This window comes from Phoenix dactylifera, chromosome 8, assembly GCF_051530095.1.
Source record: "Phoenix dactylifera cultivar Ajwa chromosome 8, Ajwa_hap1_PhDact_Kaust_v1.1, whole genome shotgun sequence".
Lineage (NCBI taxonomy): Eukaryota > Viridiplantae > Streptophyta > Magnoliopsida > Arecales > Arecaceae > Phoenix > Phoenix dactylifera.
This window is the reverse complement of record NC_143197.1, coordinates 16,080,406-16,089,158: the sequence shown is the minus strand read 5'-3', so window position 1 is coordinate 16,089,158 and position 8,753 is coordinate 16,080,406. Positions and strand designations below refer to the sequence as shown.

General features: G+C 42.4%; 1 long non-coding RNA gene across 1 annotated transcript; it reads left to right on the top strand.

The window, feature by feature from the left end:
- Positions 1–6,698: 6,698 nt before the first annotated feature.
- Positions 6,699–8,469, top strand: LOC149752992 (uncharacterized). The gene is made up of 2 exons (XR_016396177.1): positions 6,699–7,603; positions 8,293–8,469. It is a non-coding gene; the product is annotated as an uncharacterized LOC149752992 (long non-coding RNA).
- Positions 8,470–8,753: the final 284 nt, after the last annotated feature.

Genomic DNA, 8,753 nt, shown 5'->3' with positions numbered 1-8,753 from the left:
AAGGTGAGACACGTGTTGAGCCTCCTCCACCTCCTTCTCCTTCAGTTCAACTTGCTAAATATGCGGGGAGACCGGTAACCACGGGGAGAAGGATTCACTCCAAATTTTTGGATCAAGAAGAGTTCCAATTGGGGGATTGGATTCGAAGGCAAGGATGGGAGTATCTTTGCTCCCTAGATTTGGTGACCTACCCGGGCTTAGTTCGTGAGTTCTATACCTTCCTAAAAGTTGAAATGGGAGGGCTTGTGTATAAAGTCCGAGGTGTACGGGTTAGGGTTTCAGAAGGAAGTTTGAGTGAGTTGCTCCATCTCTCCTACGAAGGTGCAACTCCAGAAAGGTCGGAAAATAAGTTGAGAGCTCTACAGTTGATCCTTGAGAACGATGATTTTGACTATTCCGAAAAAGTGATAGCGAGCTCTCTATCAGCTGAGATAAGGTTGTTGCACAACTTCATAGGTAAGATTTTGTTTCCGAAAAGTGGAAGATTTGATCTCATATCTGAGCGAGATTTGGTCATTATGGAGCATGTTATTCAGGGCATTCCCCTGAACCTCCCAACTATGAAGATCAGGCAGATGAGAAAGGCTATATGCAATTCGAGAATCTTCCTGCCCTATGGTATAATACTCACCTTGGTCTTCCGACAGCATGACATATCTGTGGAGGGAGAGATCTCCAGGCATCTGCTTTTCACTGACACTTACACCGCATGGTCCCTAGTCGCATGGGTTATGAGAAGGTGAACGGGCAGTGGGTGCGTGGAGGAGCAGGGATACATGCACCAGAGGGTGATGCACCAGAGGTTGGAGATCCCATCCCTGAGGCTGAGGTACCTGAGGATCATCCTACGGCACCTTCAGAGGCTGGCCCATCGTCATCCGTACCCACGGGGTGCATAGAGGAGTTTTGGAGTAGGATGACTGAGCTTGTGTCAGCTCAGGTGAGGACTCTCTCTGACGGATTGACGGGCAGGATGGATATTATGACTGCTGAGATTAGCGATCTCAGAGAGCAGGTAGGAGCATTACGGGAGAGAGAGAGGCTCATGGTCCATCTGTGCCCCGAGCAGCTGAGTCGGAGGTTTCGGCACAGAGTCATCCAGCTCAACGAGGTCCACGCCACTCTCAGTCCCATCAGGCTCGACCTCCCCTCGCCACTTATACTAGGAGGATGAGGACTAGATCACAGCCCTTAGATACCCCCTAGGCTGATGGTAGCATTATGATTAGTGCCTAGGATTTATCTAGCTCTCATATGTATTTTGCCTTGTTGATGTACTTTGCACTTTGATTAAAGAACATTATATTTTTGACATCAATGTACTACAATGTTCCATTTTGATCAATAAAACTTAACTGTTTATTATTTACTGCATCTACTTATCTATTGCCATGCACCTATTTGATGATAACAAAAAGGTAAAGAAGTAAGGAAAGAAAGAAGTTGCAATAAGTTGACAAATAAGTTTGAAAATTATAATAGGAGATAATATACACTTAAGGAGGAGCGATATATAACAATGAAGATGTTAAAGTCTAAACATTTAATCAAATTTTAGAATTTGGCACATACCCATACCTCGATACATAACCTGAAACTCTTGTTTTATCCCAAAGTTTTGAAGTCTCATCTTTAACCAAATATAAAAGAAAGGGGGAGAAAATCAAAAATTGAAATTGACAATATTTGGATGAAAAAGGAAGAGACTTCACTCTCAAATTTGAAAAGCTGAAATTCAGCAACTTGAGCTCTTCTAAAACTAATTTTAAGATAAGTATCAATTTGCTCATACTCAATATTTTGTAATCATCCAAAAGGGAGAGATTGGGGATGATAGTGGTATTTTGATGATTAACACAACCATTGAGGGAATATCTAATTAAATACTACAACTTAACATGATACATCATTACTGAGTTCGTCACTCTCGGTACATTAGAAGAATGAGATCAAGATGTATTTCAATGATTAATAATGAGATAAAATTTGCGATAGAAAAGAGATAGTGAATTCTAAATTCTAATTCGGCAAAGTTTCAAGTGAAATGTACTCTTAAGGGGACAATAGTAATTTTTATTGTTAAGAGTATGTAGCACTACCATGACATACATTCAAAATTGCTTAAAGTATATTTCACTGATTATATGGATGAATCTAAACTTAAGTTGCAGCAAAGTGTGGAATGAGTCAACCCCAAGATTGGTGGAGTCGACCCCGGCATATCATGGAACCATCAGGCACACTTCTGCAAAAATGGCACGGATGAACAGTAGTTGAGTCGACCCCATCTTCAAGCCTCAAGAAAATAAATCTCTGGAATTTACTGAGAGGGCCGACCCCAACCTTCCTTGGGTCGACCCCAGATTGAGTCGACCCCAGAAATGCTTGAGTCGACCCCAATAGAGTCGACCCCAACTGAACATGAGTCGACCCCAAGGCAGTGTCGTTCAATGCTGTCTCTCTGGAAACTCTGAGAGGGTCGACCCCAATGGAACTTGAGTCGACCCCACTGTACCTTGATCGACCCCAAAAAGTATTGAGTCGACCCCAGTAAAAAAGGGCTGAAATATAAGGTTCTGTGTTTCCTGAGAGGGCCGACCCCAATGTAGCAGGAGTCAACCCCAGCGAAAGTTGGGTCAACCCCAGTGAAAGTTGAGTCGACCCCAAGTCTGATGAATAGTGGTTTGAGTCGACCCCAGAAAAGTTTGGGTCGACCCCAGCACGGGCAGAAGCATAACGGCTAGTTCTGCAGAAATACTTTTTGTCCTTCCAACAGTAAGTAACAGCTAGTTTTTGAAATCTAACCAATGGGGGATGTCCAATGGATGAGAAAAACTATTTAAAGTGACACTATTTATCAGAGAAAACATCCTTTTGCAAAATATCAAAGCTCACACAAGAAAAACAAGAGCCCTAATTTTCTTCATCGAAGTGCTTCACTCAAAGAGTCAAAAGAAAGTGGTAGAGCAGATTCTAAGGAACATTAAGAGCTCCATCAACCCTTGAAGAGTGAAGCAATCTTGACAAAGAAGAGAGAAGTCTCATCAAGCGATAACTATATTCTAAACTCTTCTTTGTAGCTTATAATTGTTATATTTGCTCATCTAGGAGTTTCAACTTTCTTCTTCTTTTTAATCACCTTGTAAAGGTTTGTTGGTAAGCCCGTAAAACCAACGGTAAAGGTTTGTAGGTGAGCCCGTAAAACCAACGGTGTAGGTTTGTTGGTGAACCCATAAAACCAATTGTGAAGATTCGTTGGTGAGCCCGTAAAACCAACATAGGTTCTTGGTGATCCCGAAAACCAAAGTGTAAAGGTTTTTGGATTGTGAGCCCGGAAAATAATCCAACTGTAATCCGCGGGATTATAGTGAATTCCCAAGGGGTCACTTGGAGAGTGGATGTAGGTGCTTAGGAGAGCACCGAACCACTATATACTTCTTGTGTGTTTGAATTGTGTATTGCTTTAACTTTACTCACTCATCAATTGACTCAATTAAGATAGTAAAAAAATTTAGAGAAACCAATTCACCCTCCCCTCTTGGCTTGTCACCTTGGGCAACAGCTGTAACCAGAAAACATAAAGCTTCAGAATATATAGAATGAAACAATAAAAATGGAAGCTGAAGCCGATGAAGAAGTTGGCTGTGGAAGAGTGTCTCAATGCTCGAACAATAGCTTTTCTTGGTGCAATGAGAAGCTTCGACTGATTTTCTCATAGAAATGAGATTCAGATGAATGCCGGTGAGGATGATAAACTGTTAAACTTTTTCTTCTCTTTTTTTTGGTGGAAACTTTTCTTTCTTGACAGAATTTTTCTTTCTTCCTTGTTATTTTCTTTCTAAGGTTCCCTCGAATTTATAGACGAATTTCTCAGCAGGATTTAAATTTCTTTCTTTCCGTTCTGAAGAAAATTTTTTCTGTTACAAAAGAAGATAAAAATTGTTGCAAGCTTTCCGTTGTGGTCCCAGCAGTACAGGGGTCGACTCATGTAACTCAGGGGTCGACTCATGCTTATTATGGGTCGGCACTTCAAGATATTGAGATGGCTCTTGCTGTGACAAGTTCAAAGGGTCGACTCTTCAATCTTAAGGGTCGGCTCATTTTCTTCAGGAGTCACCTCTTTAAACACAAGGGTTGACTCATCGTCTTCAGTAGTCGCCTCTTTAAACACGAGGGTCGACTCATGCTATAATTTTTGGCTGACGCTGAGACTGAACTGGGATCGACTCTTCAAACGCAAGAGTCGACTCTTCAAACTTTGTCTCAGACGGTAAAAGCTTTCTGTTTAATTTGAACTACACAAGGGTCGACTTGCGGGGGTTGACTCATTGACTGTGTTGCTTGAATAAAACATATCAGAATCAACTCAAACTTTATCCTTCTTTGCTTAGGGGTTGGCTCAAGCTTTTCAAACAGAAAACTTTAGACTTCATCTTTGATCTCTATGGATTAATTTAAGATCATCTTTCTTTTAGAACATATCCAATGAAGTATTTGTGAAGAGCTAATGATTTTGCAGTGCTACATTTCTTCTGATTTTTCTTGACTTATAAAACTTCACAATTAAGCCAATCATCATTAGTACACAACATCATCTCAAGTGTTTTGTAATCATCAAAATTCATCCTTTAGGGTTGACAGCTCCCTACATGGTTCTTAGAGATCTTATCTCCCCCTAATCCACTATTGGAATCCTCATTGTTGAACAGTTTAACCTGCTCATCCAACTGGTGCAAGCCCTCGCTACCATGATGCATAACTTATATTGGCAAACTACTGATCTCCAAGCAAACCAGTTGGACAAGCAGGGCCATCCCATGCACGACAGCGGCCACCCTTCTCTCAGGAGAAACCAGAAGTGTGATCATCTTAGCTTTTCCTCTAAGATAGGCTCTAGTCCAGTCAATGTTTCCCTGCACCACTCAGAGAGAGTCTCTAGGTGGGAGGCCAATCTCTATCTCAAGACTAAAGAAATGAATGACAAGACAAAAACATGCTCCAGCAGGTGATGATGTAGAGATAATCAGTGAGCGTCTTTTCATTAAAGAGATCATGGAAGAGCCCTTGATGAAGAGGTTTAGATTGCCTCAATTCGAGCTCTATGATGGCACCTTGCCCCAATGGACCATCTTTAGATCTTCAAGATTCTCGTGTTGTTGCAAGGAACAACCGATACAGTACTATGCCAAGCTTTTCTTGCTACTTTCAGAAAGGTTACTCGATTTTGGTACTCAAGCCTTTGACTTGGCTCAGGTGGTTCCTTCGACTAGCTCAACCATCTTTTCACTGGCCATTTTATCAGCAACAAAAGGAGTAGGAGGATCAGTTGGTTCCTACATTAACCGCTTCAACACCAAAGCTTTGGGGGTGCATGAGGTGGACCATTCCATTGCAGTAGCAGCAGTTATGAATGGGTTACAAAATTTTTGCTTCAGTTTTTTCCTAAAGAAGAAACCTTCTAAGAGCCTAACTGAGGTTCTATGTTGAGCTGACAAATAGACGACACTAAGAGACTATTGTTGCTCAAAAAGAGACGACAGGAAGAAAAAGCAGTAAGAAACGCAAGATCAATGAAAAAAGGACGAGTTGAGGAGAAAACAAAGTTGAGATGTAGAAAGTGTCAGAGGACTGAGGAGTTCACCTCGGAGGTTCGAGAGGTATATCTCTCTTAATATCTTAAGGGTTCAAATCCTAATGGAGACTCGGGACTGGAATTACTTGCACTGGCCTCGGAGGATGAAGATTCTTTCTAGAAGAAGAAATCTGAACAAATATTGTTGGTCACAAAAATCATGGGCACAATACTGAGGACTGATTGCAATTAAAGGTTGAAATTGAGACTTTTATTTAGCGAATGCACCTCGGACGATATGTTGGTGATCGATAAAGAGATGTTGGTTGGGATAGATAAACTTCTGAGGGACAAGCTGACAACTTACCACTCATAGGGATAATTGACACAATCTTAGGAGGGTGCAATCCGATATGCAAAGAGGTGTAGTCGGTGTCAAAAGCATGCTACCATCCAGCTCTGACCTGGCATATAGATCAACACTAAATTGAGAAAGCCTACACGACAACAAATTGGCATTGTCGACCTCGACACTTATCGATTTGAGAAGTTTTGTAGGGAACCTATACCCCAGGAATGGAGCTCTAATAATCTCAAAGCCTACCACCGGTAAGAATTGTCCTTAAATTTGTACCTCTTAGTATTGATAGTTAATGAATTTGTGCTTCAATTCTCCTCCAAATATGATCCAAGTATTATAGGTCGAACATGTCTTTCAAATGCTATCAACCTTGAAGGTGGAGATATCCCAAAAGTGATTGGGACCTCTATTCTATGAGTGCCTACATGGCTAGGGAGTGAGTCTAAAGAGATGAATCATGCGCCTCCCACAAAGATATCCCAGAAGTGACTGAGACCTCAATTAGTTTACGTGGCTAGGGAACGAGCCCAAAGAGATGAATCTCACTCCTTCTGCAGAGATATCCTAGAAGTGACTAGAACCTCCATTTTATGAGCCTACATGGCTATGGGGCGAGCCTCCACGGCTAGGAGGCAAGCATAAAGAGATGAAATCTGCTCCTCCCATAGAGATATCCCAAAAATCACTGGGACCTCTGTTATACAAGCCAACATATCTAGGAGGCGAGCTTGGAGAGATGAATCCCACTCCGCACATAGAGTGTAAGACCCCAGAACTGGGCCCGGTCCAAATGATCGGCCCAGTCCCAAAACCCCGGCCTCACGTGCGACGCACGTGAGGCAACGGGATGGATCTTTCCATCCCGAAGAAGAAGGAGGAGCCCTGTTTTAGGGCTTCCTTCTCCTTCTTCTTCTCCTTTGAGCCCACCGAAGGAGAGCCGCCGCACGCAAAGGGGGGAGGGTCTTCTTCGTGTGGCCACCGAGAGAGAGGGAGAGAGAGAGAGAGAGAGGGAGAGAGGGAGAGAGAGAGGAGCCACGGCACCGGGTGGCGGGTGGTCTCCTTCTTCCTTGCCGCCGGAGAATAGAGGCGCCGGATCTTCGTCGGGGGCTAAGGTAAACTTCTCCTTCTCCTTGCTTGATGCTTAGCCACGGTGTGTGGAGATTTAGAGCCGGCCAATCGCCGGATTTTGGTCCAATGCCCTGTTTCGGCTGAGTACTCTTGCCGTCGGCCTCGTTCGCCGTCGTCAGCCGCCGGGGGTGGTCGGGTTTGCTCCGCCGCCTCCTGCCGCCGTCGGGGCCGGCCACCATGGTCGCCCCGGAGTCCGACCGAGAGGGAAGAAGAAGAAGAAGGGGGGGGTCACGGGGCCCCCTGTTTCACCGAAAGGAAAAGAGGGGAGTCGGGAGAGAATAGAAAAAAAAAGAAAAGAAGAAAAAGAAAAAGAAAAGAAGAAGGGAAAAAAAAATGAATAAGGGAAGAGGATGGTCTACGGGTATGAACCCGAACCCGAACTCAGGGTGCTAGGCACTCCTGCAGGGTCGGCCATGGAAAAATATTAAATTTAAGTTTTTATATATATTATGATTAATTTTGAAAGAAAATATGATTTTTGGATATTAGGTCCTGCGAGGAATTTGTGAGATTAATTGGATTTACTGTGGATCGCGTTCAATGTAAGTAATGAACTGCCTTCTCTAGACTATTCATTTATATAATATTATTTTTGCATCAAGTAAATTGTTAATGAATTTATATATGATTTATGAATCTTACGAGATGATGCTTTGAATGAAAAATGGATATGTGAATTGGAATAATATTTTTTCGGACTATTGTTATATTACTATTCTTGCATCGTATATGCATATTTAGATCGGATTATGATATATCTATTATGTTACAAAAGAATTTTGATGTGCATCAGATTTAGAACTCTCAGCCTGGCTATGTTCTGGACCCTGCCAATAGGGGGTTATGCATTGGCAATTCTGGCCCCACCACAGGGTATAAGTGTGGTATTCTGGCCCACTCCGCAGGGTATAAGTGCGGTATTCTGGCCCACTCCGCAGGGTATAAGTGCGGTTCTATTTCTGGCCTAGCCACAGGGTATAAGTGTGGTCGTAGCTAAAGGCTGATGAGATGAATATGATTTGTTTCGAATCAGATTTATGATTATGTATATAGATATTTGAAAAATACGAATTTTAATGAATTTGTGCTTGAAAAGGAATTGACTATGTTATTATGTTGATTCATCGTAATTTGTATTTATATTTTATGTTATTATATGAATTGACTAGTTAAGGTATTTATTACTTACTGGGCTGTCTAGCTCATTATACAATTTCTTGTTGTTTTACAGATTCCGAGAACTAACCTATCGGGAATTTAAAATGGGAGAGCGACTAGAAGAACTGAAGCACAAGTTATCCTAGATTAGGCTTTATTTAAATTGATGTTTTATATTTATTGTTCCGCTGCGTATTTAGAATTGTGAGACTATATAATTTGTGTCAGTCAATGGAATAAGATTGCATTTATTTCAGCTGAATTATTTTATTTATATAACTGAGATGTTTGATTGAGATGCCTTGCATGCTCGTGGGGAGAGTTCCCTACGGGTGTGCGGCGGTTGGCGCGACCCCCGGCTCGCGATCTCGGGCCGGGGGCGTGACATAGAGATACCGTAGGATTGATTGGAACCTCTGTCCAACAAATTAGGGGCCAACGAGAAGTCCTAAAGCAACCTAGGCTTGGATGGGAGGAGGCACACTCAGCCTAATTACCTAGGTGCTTACTATCCAGAAGAACCAAACCAATTTT